Below are 18,681 nucleotides of genomic sequence, written 5' to 3'. Positions count from 1 at the left end.
GCTGCCACACACCTGTTGCTCAGAATGCCCCAGGACCCCAAAGCCCACGGGCATCTCAGCTCTCCCCTTAGTTATGATGCTGTATCATCTTTTATATTTAGTTCTCCTTTAAAGTTTTCTTTCTAAAATAGAGTTTACATGTTTTTTTAGGTTTATTTCTGGGTATTTTTCAATCGTTTTTTTCTTTATAGCTTCCAATGAAGTTTTTTGTAATACATAAAAGCCATTGACTTCTAATATACCAATTTTATGCCCCCATCTTTGGTGAATTCTATTGTAATTTGTAATAGTTTTTCCGTTTATTGTCTTAGAATTTCCAGATATGTAATCCTATCATCTGCAAATAATAATAATTTTATGTCTTCTCAATTTTTATATCACTTCTTTCTCTTGTTTGTGTTTGTATCTCTAGAGCAATATTTAGTAATAGTGGCAAGAGCAGATATGCTCGTCTTGCCTGTAATGGGAGGGTGTTTATAATTATTATTTATAATCATTTTCCTATCAAACATAATGCTGACCATCTCAAGATGAGTAAGTTTATTTTATCCCATTAAATATCAGTCCCTTCCTTTTCGAGGGCGTTGATATCAGTCCCTTCATTTTCGAGGGCGTTGACACCAGTCCCTTCATTTTCGAGGGCGTTGATATCAGTCCCTTCATTTTCGAGGGCGTTGACACCAGTCCCTTCATTTTCGAGGGCGTTGACACCAGTCCCTTCATTTTCGAGGGCGTTGACAGATACAGTGCAGATGTTGAGTTTGATCTGTGCTTTTCCAGCATAGAGATGACCACGTGATTCCTTTTGATCTGGTGATATGACGAACTGTATTAATAAACGTGCACATATCAAAACATGCGTTTATGGAGGGAGGGTGGTGAGTTGTGTTTCTCTCTATTTGCCCTCGAATCGCCTGAAGATTTTTCGTGATGCGTGTTGATGCTTTGTTGTTTGGCGCATGGTGTTTATTGATGCTGGGTCTTCATCGTGGTTGGTGTCCTTTATCCTTACAGCAGGCTCTGTCTTTCTCCCTTTAGTGCTTCCTGTCCTGAATTCGACCTATCGGTTATTAAGATTTTAAGATTGAGACGCATGTTCTATTTTTCCTCTTCTTTTTCATTCCCCCCCAACCCCCGCCAACTCTTCTGAATCCCTTTGTTTTTGATTGTTCGTTTTTCTTTTTTGGCTACACCTGGGTTGTGTGGAAGTTCCCACGTCAGGGATCAAACCCGAGCCGCTGCAGCGACAATGCCAGATCCTTAGCTCACTGAGCCGCTAGGGAACTCCTGAATCACTTTGTTTTAAATGTCCGTGTGTGCAGCATAGATGTGGACTTTTGGTGACCTAATCTTAAAGATGAATCCCTTTATCCCCCCTTTTATGGCCGCACTTACGGCATACGGAAGTTTCCAGGCTAGGGGTGGAATCAGAGCTGCAGCTGCTGGTCTACACCACAGCCACAGCCACGCAGGATCCTAGCTGCATCTGTGACCTATGCTGCAGCTTGTGGCAATGCCGGATCCTTAACCCACTGAGCAAGGCCAGGGATCGAACCCGCATCTTCATAGATAATAGTATGTCGGGTTCTTAACCCACTGAACCACAGTGGGAACTCCTTGATTTCTTTTTATGAATGAAAATCACACCCTTTGCGGCAGACTACCAGGCATAAGCAAAGGGGTTCCTGGCAACCCCCGTCACTGCCCAGCATGGGCAGGTCCACAGAGGTGACCACACACGGAGTTTCCAAACAGTATCTTTGTAGTCATTTGCTTTTATTATGTCAGTTTAGCTAATGCAAGTTTCAATGTATAGATAGCTTATTGATAAGATAGTTATTTTAATTCTGTCATGATTTTTAAATTAAGCCTTCTGTCCAAACCTTAAATATCTTTTATCATATAATCTATGTTCTTATCTTTATTTTCTGGGTCTCTTTTACTTTTGATAATTTAGTGTGTGTGTGTGTGTGTGTGTGTGTGTGTGTGTGTGTGTTTTGTTTGAGTGGTTACGTTTTGTTTTTATTGAGGTAAAATTCACATAACGTAAAGTGAACTATTAACCATTTTAAGTGTGTAATTCAGTGATAGTTACGATTTTAGCTATGTGTTGATAGACTATTCATAATCATTCTTTTCTTTTTTTTGGTCTTTTGTCTTTTGAGGGCCGCACCCGTGGCATGTGGAGGTTCCCAGGCTAGGGGTCCAATTGGAGCTGCAGCCGCCGGCCTACACCACAGCCATGGCAACGCAGGATCCGAGCTGCGTCTGCGACCTACACCACAGCTCATGGCAGCACCAGATCCTTCACCCACTGAGCGAAGCCAGGGATCGAACCCGCAACCTCATGGTTCCTAGTCAGATTCATTTCCACTGCACCACGATGGGAACTGCTCATAATCATTCTTCATTTGCTTTTACGTCGGCGGTTCCTTTACACACTTACAAACCACCGAGGACCCCAAAGAGCTTTTGCTTATGTGAGCAATATCTACTGATACCACATTAAAAAGCAAAATTGAGACATTTGGAAAATCTGAATTAGTTCATTTAAAAATCACCATGATAGGGAGTTCCCAGTGTGGCACAGTGGAAACAAAGCTGACTAGAGACAATGAGGTTGCGGGTTCGATCCCTGACCTCGCTCAGGGGGTTAAGGATCTGGCGCTGCTGTGAGCTGTGGTGTAGGTCACAGACGTGGCTTGAATCCCGTGTTGCTGTGGCTGGGCTGTGGCCGGCCTCTGTAGCTCTGATTCGACCTCTAGCCTGGAAACCTCTACATGCTGCTAGTGCGGCCCTAAAAAGCAAAAAAAAAAAAAAAAAAAAAAAAAAAACCCCAAAAAAACCAAACAAACAAACAAAAAAATCACCATGATAGGAGTTCCCACTGTGGCGCACAGGATTGATGCTGCCTCTGCAGCACCAGGATGCAGGTTCAATCTCTGGCCTGGTGCCCTGGCTTAAAGGACCTGGGGTTGCTGCAGCAGGTCACAACTGTGGCTCGGATCTGACCTCTGGCCCAGGAACTCCATGTGCTGAGAGGTAGCGGAAAAAAAAAAAAAAAAAAAAAAAGAAAGAAAGAAAAAGAAAAAGAAAAAAAATTGCAATGATAAACACATTAAATGCTAGCATCAATAACATTATTTTAGTGAAATATATCTCTATTTCTAAAACAACTAAAAGTAGAAGAATGGCGTTATTTTACACTTTTGCACATATCTCCAGTATTTAACTGAGAAAGATAGATGAATTTTCATATCTACTTCTACACTGAATCTGTTACAATATACTGTTTGCGTCACATTTTGAAGAAACCTGGCTTAGCGCAGTAAGGTGGTTGGAAAGGGGAGAGGGAGTTTAACAATCTTTCCAGATAACCGTAGCTGTTCCTCTTTGGCAAGCAGCGGCTTTTTTATGGTTGGTTGCATTGTGGAATCTGAAACCATTCCAGTGACCTTTCTGTTCTCTGTTACATTAAACTTTACCTGTCTATTTTGCATTTTGACTGGATCATTTAGCCCTTGATGGTTTTGTAACACTGTGCAGTGGTCATTGGGAAAATGACCTGAGTTATGCAGATGGTCCCACTGTTGACACATGACATTATTCACTATCAAAAACATCGTATCTGCTAAACCTCACCAAGGAGGCGAAAGACTTGCACGCTGAAAACTAGAAAATGTTGCTGAAAGAAATGAAAGGAGACTCATTTATAGATGGAACGAAAACAACATGTATGGATCAGAAGTCAAGTTTGTTTGGATGGCAATACTACCTAAAGCAATCTGCTGATTCTGCACAATCCCTGTCAAAATCCCAATGCCTTTTTTTTTTTTTTTTTTTTTGCAGAAGTATAAAAACATCATCTTAAAATTCATATGGAAGCAAAATCCAAATAGCCAAAAATAGGAGTTCCTGTTGTGGCTCAGCAGGTTAGGAACCTGACTCATATCCATGAGGATGCAGGTTTGATCCCTGGTTTTGCTCAGTGGGTTAAGGATCCAGTGTGGCTACATGCTGCAATTTGCAGATGTGGCTCAGATTCCCACATTGCTTTGGCTATTGTGTAGGCCAGCAGCTGCAGCTCTGATTTGACCCCTGGCCTGGGGACTTGCATATGCTGCAGGTGCAACCCTAAAAAGAAAAAAAAAAAAATAGCGAAAAATAATTTTGAAAAAAAAAAAACCAAAAAAACAAATTTGGAGGACTCACACGTCCTAATTTCAAAACATATTACAAAACTACAGTAATTGAAACAGTGTGGTACTGGCGTAAAGACAAACAAATGAATCAATGTAAAAGGTCAGAGCCCAGAAATAAACTCTGTGTGTATGATCAAGTGACCTCCAACAAGTGTGGTGAGACCACTCAATAGGGAAGAGAAAGTCTCTTCAACAAATGATATTGAGAGGAGTTCCCACCATGGCTCATGGGTTAAGAATCTAATGGCAGCAGTTTGGGTTGCTGCTGAGGTGCAGGTTCGATCCCTGGCCTGGTACAGTGGGTTAGAGGATCTGGCATTGCCACAACTGCAGGTTAGGTCATGGCTGTGGCTCAGATTCAATTCCTGGCCCAGGAATTCCCATATGCTGCATGGGGGGTGGGGAGGGGGCAGCCATTAAAAAAAAAAACCCACAAAACAAACAAAAAAAAACCCCAAATGATGTTGAGAAAACAATGTAGGTGAATTAAAGACCTAGATATTAGACCTAAACTTACAAATCTTCTAGAAGAAAACAGGGGAAAAGTTTTATGACTGTGGATTTCACAATGCTTTCTTGAATATGACATCAAAATCACAGGCAACAAAAGCAAGACCATACAAATGGGACTTACATCAAACTTAAACACTTTTGTACATCACAGGACACAATCAACAAAGTAAAAAAGGAACCTGTGGAATAAGAGAAAATATTTTCAAATTATACATCTGATGAGGGGTTAATACCTAGACTATATAAACTCCTACAATTCAACAATAAAAAAGTCAAATAATCCAATTTTTAAAATGGGCAGAGGGCTTGAATTGACATTTATTCAAAGAGGGTATACAAATGCCCACAGGCATATGAAAAGATGCACAATATCACAATCATCAGAGAAATGCAAAGGAAAACCACAAGGGGATGCCAGCTCACACCCGCCATGATGGCTACTATTCAAAAACTACAACAACAGCAGAAAAAAGTATTGGTGAGGATGTAGAGAAGTTAGAACCCTTGTGTATGGTTGGTGGGCTTTAAATGGCGCCATCTCTATGGAAAGTAGTATGGAGTTCCTCAAAAAATTAAAAATAGAACTATCACATGATCCAGCAGCTCCACTTCTGAGTATATCTCCCAAATCTTTGAAAGTGAGGTCTCGAAGAGATATTTGCACACCCATGTTCACAGCAGCCCAATTCACAACAGCCAAGAGGTGGCAACAACCTAAATTTCCATAGGGGATGAATGGATAAACAAAATGTGGTCTACACAGACAGGAGAGTATTTTCATCCCTAAAAAGAAAGGAAATTCTGTCACATTCTACAACATGGATGAATCTTGATGACATCATGCTACATGAAATAAGCCAGTCACACAAAGACAAATATTGTATGGTTCCACTAACATGAGGTGTCGTAAAAACAAAATAGAATGATTGTCATCAGGGGCTGGTGGCGGGGGAGGGGAGATGTTATTTCCTGGGTATGGACCTTTCAGCTTTGCCAGACGGAAAAGTTCTGGAGATCTATTGCACAATGATATGAATGTGCTTACTGCCATTGAAGTGTACACTTAAAATTGGTTAAGATTGTAACATTTATATGGAGAAGCTATCAATTCACAAGGTTGGCCACAAGTTTTCCAACTTTCTAGGATTCACGCAAAATTCAAATTTTATTATTGGCGACAGGTATGGTCTGTTTTTATCTCCTGCAAGCACATGGCAGTAAATAATACAATAGGTGCTGGTATGGTTGCCATCACTGCCAGAGGTGGTGCTGAGGGTCGTGCCAGCCTTGCCTGCCACGGGCTTTGCACCATCAGGGCGAACGTTGACACGGTTGTTGCAGAAAAAACAATGAGCTTCACAACGTTCTTCTACAGTCTGCACCTTTCCTTCTACTTACGTTTGCTGTCGAAACGGCCCAGGAGAGATCTTCTTAGGTCCAAGTTGGGGCCGATACGCGACCAATACACACGGAGAGGGCATCCGTGTCTGTGGATTCTTCTGTATGCAGAGCAGGGGGTCATGTCTGCTGTAAACTGTTAACTCAGTCTTCATGTTTGCAGTTAAATATTTACATAATGAGTTACTGTAGCACTGGGCACCGCGTGACTTTCTGCCCAGCAGTGCCAACTCTGCACGGTGCTATGTCTCCCAGTGATGTCTCCATCCCAGGTCTCGGCTTCCTTCTGACTGGGGCTTTCCGAGTGACTGCAGGGAAATGAGAGGCCACCCTTCACCTTCGCAGGCTCTGGACACCTCCCACCAGCGGGGACAGGGGTGCCATAGCAGTCAGCACCAGCACCCAGCAGCAGTGCCTCCTGGAGACTCGGACACATCCTGACTCATCAACCCTCCGGGCAGCTTGAAAGGTGACGCACCATTGTCTTTGCAGCGCTAAGAAATTGAGGTTCCAGCGGATTCGGGAATATGCTCCCAGCCCCCAGCAGGAAAGGGGCAAAGCTGGCACCTCTGCTCAGGTGGCGCCCTCGGAGGCCTGTGCTTGGACCCTCCATGTGCCTGCTTACAAGGATGTGCAGGTCTCGCGGAGGCTGGAGAGGAGGGGAGAAGCTTCCAGGCCGAGGAGACAGTGCAGTCAAGGCAGGCAGGGTAGAGCACAGCTGGGAAGTGGGCCCTGGGGCCTTCAGGGAGGGTCACAACAGGGATCTGATCCCAGGCCCCGTGGCAGGTGTCAGAGAGCACAATGGGACCCTGAGGGACAAGCCCTGGATCATCTAAAAGAGCAGCACTGGGAGTCATACCTTTGGGGCTGGAATCCCACGCTGCTAGTGAATTGCTCCGACATGGGGCGAGTCCCCTCTCTTCTCCTGTGGAGCGGGGCTCACTGTCCCCACTTCTGAGGGCTGCTGGGGGATGAAATGGCACAACGTGTGTGAAGGAGTCAGCCTGCCGCTTGGGAGAAGCAAGTCCCCCACCTGCTTTGGTGTGTTTTCCTCTCGGCGCCTGGTCTTCTTTGCCAGCATCTGAGCACCGTGTCCCTACAGACAGCCCACATGGCATCACTCTTGCTTTAGCCGTGAGCAAAACAGCTTCAGTTACTCAGCCTTCAAGAGGCAAGGCTGCTATAGCAAAGTTCAGTGCCCCAGAATTTGGGCACCCATGCTGGACGTCAATCCTGGGCACTCAGCCCAGGACACAATGACAGCTCTGCTGTCCACAGACGCACGGGTCTTCGCGGCACCAGGGCTGGAGCGGACGCAGAAGGCAGGCACATTCTGAGGCTGGGTGAGGGAAGTGGTCTGAAGCTCTGGGTTTCAGAACTGCTGCAGGCCGTCCTCCCAGCTGCCTCCCAGGATGGGGCCCTCGGCATGGAATCTTCCTGGATGCCTCCACTGGCCCTGGCAGATGGGGCCCCGAAGAGAGTCATTCAATGCTTTCGTCTGAAAAAGAAGAGAAAGGTTCATTCCTATCTTTGACCTCAGAGACTTGGAGACTAAAGACTATGTCTAACACCGTAAAGGGAAACTCTTACTGAATTAAAAACAGGATTGATATTTTCAAAATCGCTAGTGAAGAATGAAAGCCCCACATGACCATATCAACACACACGATCTTTTTCTTAAGAAATGAGAGAACACAAGATGTAAGAACAAACCCCCAAAACGCATCAAAGAAAGGTATAGCCAATCAGTCATTTGGGTCATAAATAAATAGATAGGGATCATGTCTTTACTACAGGAAAAACGTTTTCAAATTGAGTTTAAAAACATCCACTTACACAGCCACCTACCCACCCACTCACTGGTGTATCTCCATCCACCCATCTACCCATCCATCCCTGAATCCTGAAGTGGATCCCAAAGCAGCCCTGAGACCCAGCTCCAGCCTCATCCTGCCTCAGTCAGAGGCAGTCTTGATTGTCCCAGGATCCTGTAGAAGACACATTTATCCTTGCATCTGGTAACATGGATCTATTCATCCACTATCCACCATCCATCCATCCACTCACCCATCATCTGCCATTCATTCATCTACCATCTATCCACCAATCCATCCATCCACCAGTCCATCACCCATCCATCCATCATCCATCCACCAGTCCATCACCCATCCATCCATCATCCACCCATCATCTATCCACCTATCCATCCATCCACCAGTCCATCACCCATCCATCCATCATCCATCCATTATCTATCCACCCATCCATCCATCCACCAGTCCATCACCCATCCATCCATCATCCATCCATCATCTATCCACCTATCCATCCATCCACCAGTCCATCACCCATCCATCCATCATCCATCCATTATCTATCCACCCATCCATCCATCCACCAGTCCATCACCCATCCATCCATCCACAATCCATCTATCCATCCACACATTCACCCATCATCCATCCATCCACCATCCATCCAATCATTCATTCATTAAACACTTCCTGAGCATCCCTCTGTGCTAGACTCCAAGATTCAGAGAGAGAGTTCTACTGTGATTCTCACCCTTGAGTTTTTCAGAACATACTTGATGAAGACCAGTCTGTAACCAGACATATTGACAAGATGTGGTCAGTGTCTTGGGGCTCCAATGGAGGGCATGTCTGCTGGGGAATTAGGGAGCATCCTAGAACAGGGGAATTGTGTTAGCAAGGCCTTATGAGATAATTGAATGCTCGTCTATGAGCAAAGGGGCTGAGAAAGTGGCCTCCCAACAGAGGGAAGAGTGTGCATACATACTGCTGGCGCGGAGTGTGGCCAGAGCCTGAAGGTGGGGGCAGGGAGCAGAAGATGAGGCTGAAGAGGTTAAGGTTAAGGGACAAAGGCTGGGGCCACAGGTTTCCGGCTGAGTAGTTAGGGCTTTATCTTTCAATGGAAAGCGCTGAGATCTTCCAACATGAAGTGACCTGATCACATTTGCCTTTTTTGACTCTCCATGCAAAGGTGGCAGGTGGGGACGGCCAGGCGAAAGGCAGTGGGCCTGGGTCCTGGCATGATGTTGAGGCTTCCAGACCCTCAGCATGCTAGGAAGACACATCTGGCAAAGCCTGTGTGTCTATGGGTCAGGTAGTTGCTATGGAAATATTAGATTTTCCCTTCCTACGCGAACAGGGTGGGCTTGGAGCAGACCAACAATTACTTGGGGTTTATAGGCATGAAGGAGGAGCTGGGCTTCCCTAAATGAATATTGCCAATGAGAAGTGTGTCAACACTCCTCTGAGTGACACTTTGCCCAGAGAAGGCCATTGTGTCAGGGATGAGCAGAGATGGAGCAGCCCTTTTCATCCTGAGGGCGGGATGGGAAGGCACGGAGTTCATTAAGGCTGTTTAGGTCAATTACACCAATGGGACAAATGACCTCACATAAGTCTACAATGCAGCAGTCACTTGACAGCAGAAACGTGTGACAGGGAATGGGAGCAGAAGAGAAGCTCAATTCCAAAGCAGGAGGATCCCCTTCAGTGCCCCTATTGCAACCTCATTTGATGGGTGGAAAAAACGGGTTCAAAAACAAATAATGAGAGTCATGATGGTGGTGATGGTGGTGGTGATACTGATGATGGTGTTGATGACAGTGACGGTGAGGACATTCATGCTGATGGCGGCGATGGTGGCGGTGGTGGTGGCGGCGATGGTGGCAGTGATGGCAGTGATGGTGGCGGTGGTGGTGGCAGTGATGGTGATGGTGGTGGTGGTGGTGGCGGTGATGGTGGTGATGATGGTGGCAGTGATGGTGGTGGTGATGGTGGTGGTGATGGTGGCAGTGATGGTGGCGGTGATGGTGGTGATGATGGTGGCAGTGATGGTGGCGGTGATGGTGGTGATGATGGTGGCAGTGATGTGGCGGTGATGGTGGCGGTGATGGTGGTGGTGATGGTGGTGATGGTGGCGGTGGTGATGATACTGATGATGGTGTGGATGACAGTGACGGTGAGGACGTTCATGCTGATGGCAGTGATGGCAGCGGTGATGGCGGCGGTGATGGTGTGGATGGCAGAGATGATGGCGGCGATGGTGGCGGTGGTGGTGGCGGTGGTGGTGTGGATGGCAGCGATGGTGGCGGTGGTGGTGGCGGTGATGGTGATGGTGGTGATGATACTGATGATGGTGTTGATGACAGTGATGGTGAGGACGTTCATGCTGATGGCAGCGATGGCGGCGGTGATGGCGGCAGTGACGGTGTGGATGGCAGCGATGCTGATGGGGTTGACCGTTGACATTTACGTTGCGCCTACTCTTTGCTAGTTGCTATTGTAAACACTTGACCTAAATCAACTCACGGAATCCTCACAAAAGCCCTGTGAGGAGAGAGCCTCATCCCCACTTTACATGTGGGGACCCCGAGGCACAGAGAGGCTAATGGGTCTTGCCCTGTGTTGCACAGCACGCTAGGGCTGGAGCACAACCAGCATTCTCATTATCCAGCAGTTTATGCTGAAGGCAGAAAACATTTGGGAGAAAATTGTTAGCCCTTGGGTAAGGAAGAGAGGTGGTGCCTGGTGGTTGCACAGAGATTGTTTGCCCTTGATGTGTCCTAGGCTGGGGACAGGCGTTGTATGGAAGATGGGAGGGAGAGGCAGTGCAGATGCTCCAACCACGTGCATTTGGAGTGGTTCCAGGGGAAGAGAGTGTGTTTGGGCTCAATGTAAAGGGAGTCTTTCTTCCTGCAGATCCGGGGTGAATGACAGAGATACAGTGAGATCTTCTGCCCTCGGAAGTGTGCAAGGAAAGCCTAATGAGCATGGTCTAAGGGTCTGGGCTTGGGGATGTCTGCGGCCCCTTTCAGCTTTGAGAGTCATTGTCCCCATTTCACAGATGGGGAAACTAAGCCCCCATGAGTGACTTGCCCGTGGAGGCCATCCCGTGTGTCCTTTCCAACTAGTCACTGCTCAGAGCTGGCAGATAGGACCACTTCCTCCCGACCCTTCATGTTTCCCTGTGGAGGGACATTCTTTTTTGTAACACTCCTTGCCCCAGGTGGGGAAGGGCAGGTTTTTGGCAGACCCAACCCTCTGGGTCCTAGAGTCCTGCTCAGCCCGACCTGACCTCTGCCAGGATCTTGGGGACCAGGTGGCTCAGGGGAGGGCATCCAGGCAGGTCACGTGGGACCTTGGGTGGACAAGTTATCTGCCCTGGGCATGGTTCCTTGCCTGCGAAGCAGAGCCATATGAGGATGAGGTATGTGTTAGGGAGCTCATGGGTGTCTGTTGAATGAATAAATGTTGCCTCCAAGATACATGGCTACTGCAGTGCCCTGGCTGGGCAACTTCCCCCCAGGGACTTTCTGCTCCCTGAGGCTCCCCCGGGGCACCCAAGTCTGAGGGGCTGAGGGTCCCTCGTGGTGCTCCCTCCTCGCAGGGTCTAAGCACCCTGGCTTCTCCCTGGGGCGGGGCGCCTGCCTGAAGGTCTCTGCTCCCCCGCCGGCCCTGTCCATCATTTGCGGCTGCGGCCATCCATACTTCACATTTCCCGGCTCCTTTGTTCATCTAAATAGCTGGTGCTATTTGTTCTGGGTGATTTCCCTTATTTATTGCTGCATTTTCGGGAGGCACATAACTCTGTCTTCCAGCCATTTTACTGCAGCCTCTTTAAATTGAAACAATTGATCAGGCCTTTCTTTTCTCCTTTTGTTCCTGTCCCTCCCCCACAGCTGCCCCACCCCACCCCTTCTCTTTCCAGCAGCAATTAACTTTGAATCCATTTTCTCCAAAGAAAAAAATTAATCAGCATCTCAAGCCCAGGAGTGCCTGGGAGTCAAGGGGACATCGCTGGACGGGAGGCCACTGACTCTGCCCTTTTGGGGCCGCGAGGACCCAGCCCTGCGTAGACCAGGGGCAGATTCTGAGCAAGACAGTTGGAGGCCCCGCGGGTCACAGGCAGTGTGAACAGCATTTTGCTGGCACTGTGGTGGTGGTCGTGGAGGGGTGTGGCCAGGCGGGATGCATGGGTGGTCACTGGCCTTTGAGATGGGGTTGAGGTCATTGTCTAGGCAGGGCTCAGGCCCTGTGTCCGCATCCCAGGCTCACCCTTCATTCTTTATTTTAGCCACGGGAAGCCGAGGGCCAGACCTACAGCTGAGATTTGGGAGCTGCCTGTGACCCGAGTCACCTTCTGTCCCATCGAGAGGGTCAGGCTGCCTGTCACCTCTGTCACCCTGCACTCCTCCTGGGGGGCCCCGTCACAGGTGTGGTCATTGCTCTTCTGAGTCCATAAGCGCCTCCCCTCATCTGGCTGGAGCCCCCAGCCCTTGACTCTGCGGCGTTGGTGTTTGGAGAAAGGAAGTGGCCAGCAGGTGTCGCTAGGGAGTCAAGTCCTGTGTTGGGTGATGCAATGGACCAGTCAGCTCCATTGTTTCACGAGGCCAAGGAGACAGGGTCCCAGAAGGGAGGTGCTGACTCTGCAAAGCCAGGACTGAAGGTGGACCAGGCACCAGGACCCAGGCTCTGGAGTCCCAGCAGATGCCCCCCCTCCCCCCGTGTGAGCCCAAGGCGGCTGCCCCCTCCCCCCACCTGTTTGCCATCAGGCAGGCCTGGGCTTCCAGGTGCTGACCTCCTGGAGGAACCCTGGCACCTGTTCATAGGAATTTACATCAGCATCTGAAAAGGTCTCAGGGAGGGAGAGTCACTCTGTCCTTTGCAGAAGGGGGGACGAGAGAGGAAATTCTTAGTGTGGACTGGGGAGCAGAGCCCACCTGTGTGACTGACCTGCACAGGCAGGGAGCCCCCTTTCCCCACCCCATGTGCACCCCCAGCCCCCACCCTCATTTGCTGGAGATGGGTGTCCCAGGGCTGCCCGGCCCAGGAGCCACCCTGCACCAGTTGCTGGTTGGCAGGGGGAGGGACACTGGCAGGCTCTGGAGGGGGGCATGGGACCAGGAATCAGCGACAGCCCCCTTTGGGGCTGGAGAAACAGGCTCTGAGAGGCTGCATTAGGCATCTGAGGGCTGGGCCATGGCATGTGGAAACTCCTGGGCTAAGGACTGAACCAGAGCCATAGTAGTGACAACACCAGATCCTTAGCCCGATGAGCTACCAGGGAACTCCTCCACTTTTATTTTATTTGATTAAGTAATTAATTATTATTATTATTTTTTGCCTTTTTAGGGCTGTACCTGCGGCATATGGAGATTCCCTGGCTAGGGGTCAAATGGGAGCTGTAGCCGCCAGCCTACGCCAAAGCCATAGCAATATGGGATCTGAGCCGTATTTGTGACCTACACCACAGCTCACGGCAATGCCAGATCCTTAACCCACTGAGCGAGGCCAAGGATCGAACCTGTGTCCTCATGGATACAAGTCAGATTCGTTTCCGCTGAGCCATGATGAGAACTCCTCACATTAATTTTAGAGTTAGCGTTTCAGTTTCTATAAAAAGCCTGCTGAGATTTTACTTGGATTTTGCGGACTTTACAGACCAGTTTGGGGAGGACTGACATCTTACCGTTATGACATTTTCTAATATGAGGTGATACCTGGTCAGGTCTCTGAAAACATCAATTCCCCTTAACATGTTTTCTAGCTTACAGTTTAGAGATCTTCACGTGGAATTTTCAATGTGAAACAAACCTTGCATCTTAGATAAATCCCATTTGTTTATAGCACACAGGTTTTGGTTTGCTAATAGTTTTTCAAAGTTGCTAATACTTTTTACATGACTTTAAGAGATACTGTTCTGTAATTTTACTTGATGCTAATTTTATACCATCTGACAATCCTGCTTGCTAATTGGAGTGTCTATTCCATTTCCATTTAATTAAATTACTGATAAAGTTGCGATTACATCTACTTTCTTGCTATTTGTTTCCTATTTGTACCATCTGTTCTCTGATTCTTTACTGCTTTTTCTTGGATTCTCTGAATATTTTAAAATATGTCCTCCCCTGGCCTTTCAGCACCTCTTTCCTTTAAAGTGACTGTTCTTGGTGTTACAGCAGAAATCCCTAGATAATGGCAAAATCTACATTGCAGTAACATGATACCCTTCAAGCACAACACAGGGATGCTCCAGCAGTGCCAGCCCCTTGTACTCCTCTCCTGTGCTGTCGTTGTCCTATATTTCATTTCTACATGTTATAAACCCCATAGCAGAATAAGGTCATTGCTCTAAACAGTCAGGAATCTCTGCTCATTCATTCTGAGCATGTTGTCCTCTAAATTAGTTAACAAACATGTAATAAAAATTTAAGGTTGTTGTGTGCTAATCCCAACATCTAGGTCATCTGCACGTTTACCTCTGTTACCTGTTTTTTCCCTTGATTATCGGTTGCATCTTCAACCAAGAGTCCGACTGAGCTGGGGCTGGCCTCCCTCTTGGAAGTTTTAGATCATCTCTGGCTTAAGATGTGTGGAGGGTGGGGTCAGGCTCTTTCCTTTTGTGGGTACCAGGAGGCTCTATGGGTCTCCTTTAGCCCTCAACCCCAAACTCAACGTCCTCTTGCATCCTCCAGGCATGTGCGGTCTTTTTCAAAATTCTTACTTAAAAAATTTTTTTAATTTTTACTTTATTTGTTTATTTATTTGCTGTTTTGGGACGCCCCCACGGCCTATGGAAGCTCCCAGGCTAGGGGTCGAATCAAACCTGTAGCTGCTGGCCTACACCACAGCCAGAGCAATGCAGGATCCAAGCCAAGTCTTGGACCTACACCTCAGCTCGCAGCAATGCCAGATCCTTAACCCCCTGAGCGAGGCCAGGGATTGACCCTGCAACCTCATGGTGACTAGTCTGATTCATTTCTGCTGAGCCACCATGGGAACTCCTTTTTTAAAATTTTGAAAAAAGTTTTTATTTATTGATCAAGAAATCTGCAAACTTACTGAACTTACTAGTTCTAATGACTTATTAGTAGATACATTATAGTTTTCTATGTAAAAGACATGTCATGTCATTAGACATGATTTTTATGTCTTCCTTTCCAACCCAGTTACCATTTATTTATTTGTTTGTTTGTTTATTTAATTTTATGCCTGTGCCCATGGCATATGGAAATTCCCAGGCCAGGGATTGAATTTGAGCCACAGCTGTGCCAATGCAGGGTCCTTGAACCCACTGCACTGGGCTGGGGATCGAACCTATAGCTCTACAGCAACCCCAGCCACTGCAGTTGAGTTCTAAACCCACTCTACCACAGCAGGAACTCCCTCTGTTGTCTTATTGGGAATTGAGCTCATCAGGCATCAGGTATGGCTTTGATTAGTTCCTGTTCACCTGTGGACTCATCGCTTTTGAGAACAAAGTGAAACACCATCTCATTGCCAGCAGGGCGCTGGCATCTAAATGTCAGGAAATTTCAAGATCTTGCTCTGCTTTCCAACCGCATTCTCATCTGCCTCTAACTTAACATCGTCAGGTGGTAGAGGTTATTTTTATCTTTGGGGTGCTTTCAAATTCAGACACATATAAAGAACGGAACCCTTGGTCTATACACCTGAAACTAACACAATATTGTAAATCAACAGTATTTAAAGAAAAATTTAAAGAAAAGAAGAAACTTCTGGTCTATTACATAAGCCCACAGTGCTGAAAAGTTTGGCTAGTTTCTCCCTGAGCCTGAGGTCTCCTGGCCCAAGGCAGGCAGGCAGAGGAGTGAGGGCCCAGCCTTGGTAACCACCCAGATATCACGGCCGACACTGGCCTTCACTTACTTATGAAGGCCTTGTTTTCCTCTGGAATTTGGTTCATTTCCAGTTTTTTGCGACCTGTGAAGGGTCACATGAAGTCATCTCGTCCAAACTGCCCACTTTACAGGAGGAGACAGATGACAACAGAAGGACACATGGCAGCCTGCTGGGGACTGGGGCAGGTCTGGGACTTCAGGCTCCTGACCCCAAGGCTGAGAAGCCCAGGAGATTTGTAACCAGGACTTGGGCCTTGAGGCTTTGCGTGACACGGGCACCTAGCTGGACTTCATGGAGCATGAGTGGGGACATGGGAAAAGGAGCAGCCCCTGGGGATCCAGCAGACTTTCTGGAAGAGGGGCAATTTGGGTGGGGCATTGAGGGGTGTATAGGAAGCTGAGGGGAGGGAGGCACCATTGGCCCAGTAGTTGCCAGGTGCCAGTGCAGCATCTACAGACAGGAGCTTCCTCTCTCCTGGGTGCGGTGTAACGCCGTGTTAACGGCACTGTCTTTGGGGCCAGGCTGCTTGGCTTCAAGTGTGGGCTCTGCCACTTTCCAGTTGGTGGCCCTGGAGAGGTCACCAGCCAGATCTCTGCCTGTGTTGCACTCCAGCTCCACCTCCTGCCCGCAAGGAACATACTCGGCATGTGTGTCCCGGGGGGCCAGGCTGACTGTCCTGGGGGTGCGGCGCAGAGCCCACCCAAGCCCTGGGGCACTTTCTGTTCCCAGACAAGTTCCTGGCTCTGCCTGCAGCCGCCTGAGGCTGAAGCTTGGGGCTTGGCAGTTTACATTCTTGATTATGCTTCAGTGGGAAACTTTTGGGGGGCTGGGGACGTGCTTTGGGGACCCTACCCATCCTGCGCAGAACCACGGTGACACCGATGGGCAAGGTCTCACCTCCTCAACAGCCCCACAAGTAGGAGCTGAATCTAGGATGTGGCTTGCGGGGAAATTCTGGAAACTACCACTTGCCTCTCACAAGAGGAGGCAGGCCTTGAACCTGGGTCTCTTTGGCACTGGGGCTGCCTGATTTCCATGAGTGATAGTCAGCAGAACTGTGCAGAGTCTGGGGCGGGGCGGGGAGGGCTCCTGGATGGGGAGGAGGGGAGGGGGAGGAGGGGAGGAGGAGGGGTGGGTGCTGTTGTCAAGGAAACGCAAACCTTTGTTGCTTCTCGCTGCTTTGGAGTGAACCCCCCGCCGCCGCCCGGCTGTGTCCGAGGTCCCCAAGTCCTGACGGATCTGGCTGCTGCCCCGCCTCCAGCGAGAACTCCCAGCTGGTACCATGCTGGGCAGGTCACCTCCTCCGAGGTTGTCCAACAGTGTTTTGGCTTCGGATGTGAGCAGATGTGACGCTGGCCGCGCTGGAGTGTCAGCAAACTCAATGCAGACACTTGTCCTGGGAGGTGTGGGAGGCGCAGAGGGAGTGAGAAGGGCCCCCAAACCCCAGAGAACTGAAGATGTTTCCCAGGGGACGGGAGGCCCTGCAGTTCGCGCATCATCTCAGCATCATCGCGGGGAAGGCGACTGACGCCCAACTCTGTTTCTCTCCCTCAAAGGCAAACAATGCCTTTTGTTCGGGTCTGAGTTAGGAGTAAAAGCTCCAGAGCAGCCCACCCAGATCTGGCCCTGATGCTGTGTTTCTGTAATAACAGTGACATCGATTTTATTCGATGCTCACAGCTCCTCGTGAGGAGGGCACGGCCTGGACGTGACCGTGTCTACTTTACAGATGAGAACACTGAGGCACAGAGGAGGCGAGCCGTGCAGCCGACCTGCGGCAGAAGCTCCGTGAACATTGGGAGTTTGGGGCCCTGGTGCTGCCTCTTTTCTCCAGGGATCGCTGCACCTGCGTGTCCCTGGACAGCCCCAGCCTACAGCCCCGAGTTCCCAGAGGCACCTGCAGGAGGAAAGCCCATTCTGGGACCCAAGAGGTGGCACTGTCTTCTGAGCCAAGCAGAAAGGAAGCATTCCGAAGTGGGCTCCGGAAGTCCGTCCCTCTGCCGCCAAGTTCAGGAGCGGTTCTGCTTGGATTTGTTGATCCTTTGGGGGCTGGCGCAGGAGCCCTAGGGGTCACGCCAGCTGCAGCGGCCGTCCCGACAGGAGCCCGGGCAGCACAGAAAAGACAGTTCCTCCCCAGGGGTCAGATAGAGACTGAGTTCCTGCTCAGAGGGAAGCTTTGGGGCTGGTCAACCTTCTGTCACTTGCTTTTGGTGCGACGAGAGGGGGCTCAGACCGCTGATGGGAGGCGGTGGAGGTTCGGAGAAGCGGGACGCGAGGCAGGGGCCCTTCCGTCTCCCTCTGCACCAGCCCAGAAGTCTGACTTACTTCTGCAGAAGCTCATTCCAGGGACGAGATGTACCGAACGATCGAGCACTGAGAACGCCGGCACTCGGGGCCATCCTGGGCCTGCAAATAGCCTGCGTTCTGAATAGACCTTTTGTTCGGCGTGGCCGTAATGAGGGAGGGGAATTGGCAGCAGAGATGCCCAGAGAGGGCTGGGACGAAGGGTCCATTCTAAGTGGAGCATCTGAATCGAAAATCCATGTAATTTATTTGAATCAAAGTGTGCGTGCTTTCATAACCCGGCTCTCTCCCCAGTCTTTCCATGTTAGTAGAGCATCAATACTCCGTGAAAGGATCATCTTGGAAGACAAATGCAAGAGCAGAAAAGGGAAATCGCGGTGGGTCAAACCTCAGAAAAGTGATCGGTGGGGGAGGGAGAGCTGCGTTCCTGCAAAGCCAGCTCTGCCTCCAGCTTTGGGAGCTGTACTCGTGGTGGGTAGGACCGCGGCCCCGAGAGATGCCTCTGCATGCCCAGACCTGCAGAGGGTGCCTAGGAGCCCTGCAGCTCGGGGTCGCCCCCGACGGCTGGATGGGTGCGCAGTCCGCCACCC

General features: G+C 49.1%; 1 protein-coding gene and 1 long non-coding RNA gene across 3 annotated transcripts in view; one reads left to right on the top strand and one right to left on the bottom strand.

Moving 5' to 3' along the window:
- Positions 1-18,681, top strand: part of TBC1D22A (TBC1 domain family member 22A) — a 319,360-nt gene that overhangs the window by 287,034 nt on the left and 13,645 nt on the right. The gene's annotated exons all lie outside the window — the stretch shown is intronic.
- Positions 5,001-18,217, bottom strand: LOC146403070 (uncharacterized). The gene is made up of 3 exons (XR_014845569.1): positions 18,113-18,217; positions 16,948-17,183; positions 5,001-7,611 (listed from the first exon to the last, which is right to left on the bottom strand). It is a non-coding gene; the product is annotated as an uncharacterized LOC146403070 (long non-coding RNA).

This window comes from Sus scrofa, chromosome 5 (genome assembly GCF_054392235.1).
Source record: "Sus scrofa isolate SSC_HxYL_T2T_F1_AM1 chromosome 5, Sscrofa_HxYL_maternal_Yorkshire_Landrace_v2.0, whole genome shotgun sequence".
NCBI lineage: Eukaryota > Metazoa > Chordata > Mammalia > Artiodactyla > Suidae > Sus > Sus scrofa.
Note: the sequence above shows the minus strand (reverse complement) of the source record. Positions and strands in the feature narration are given on the sequence as shown.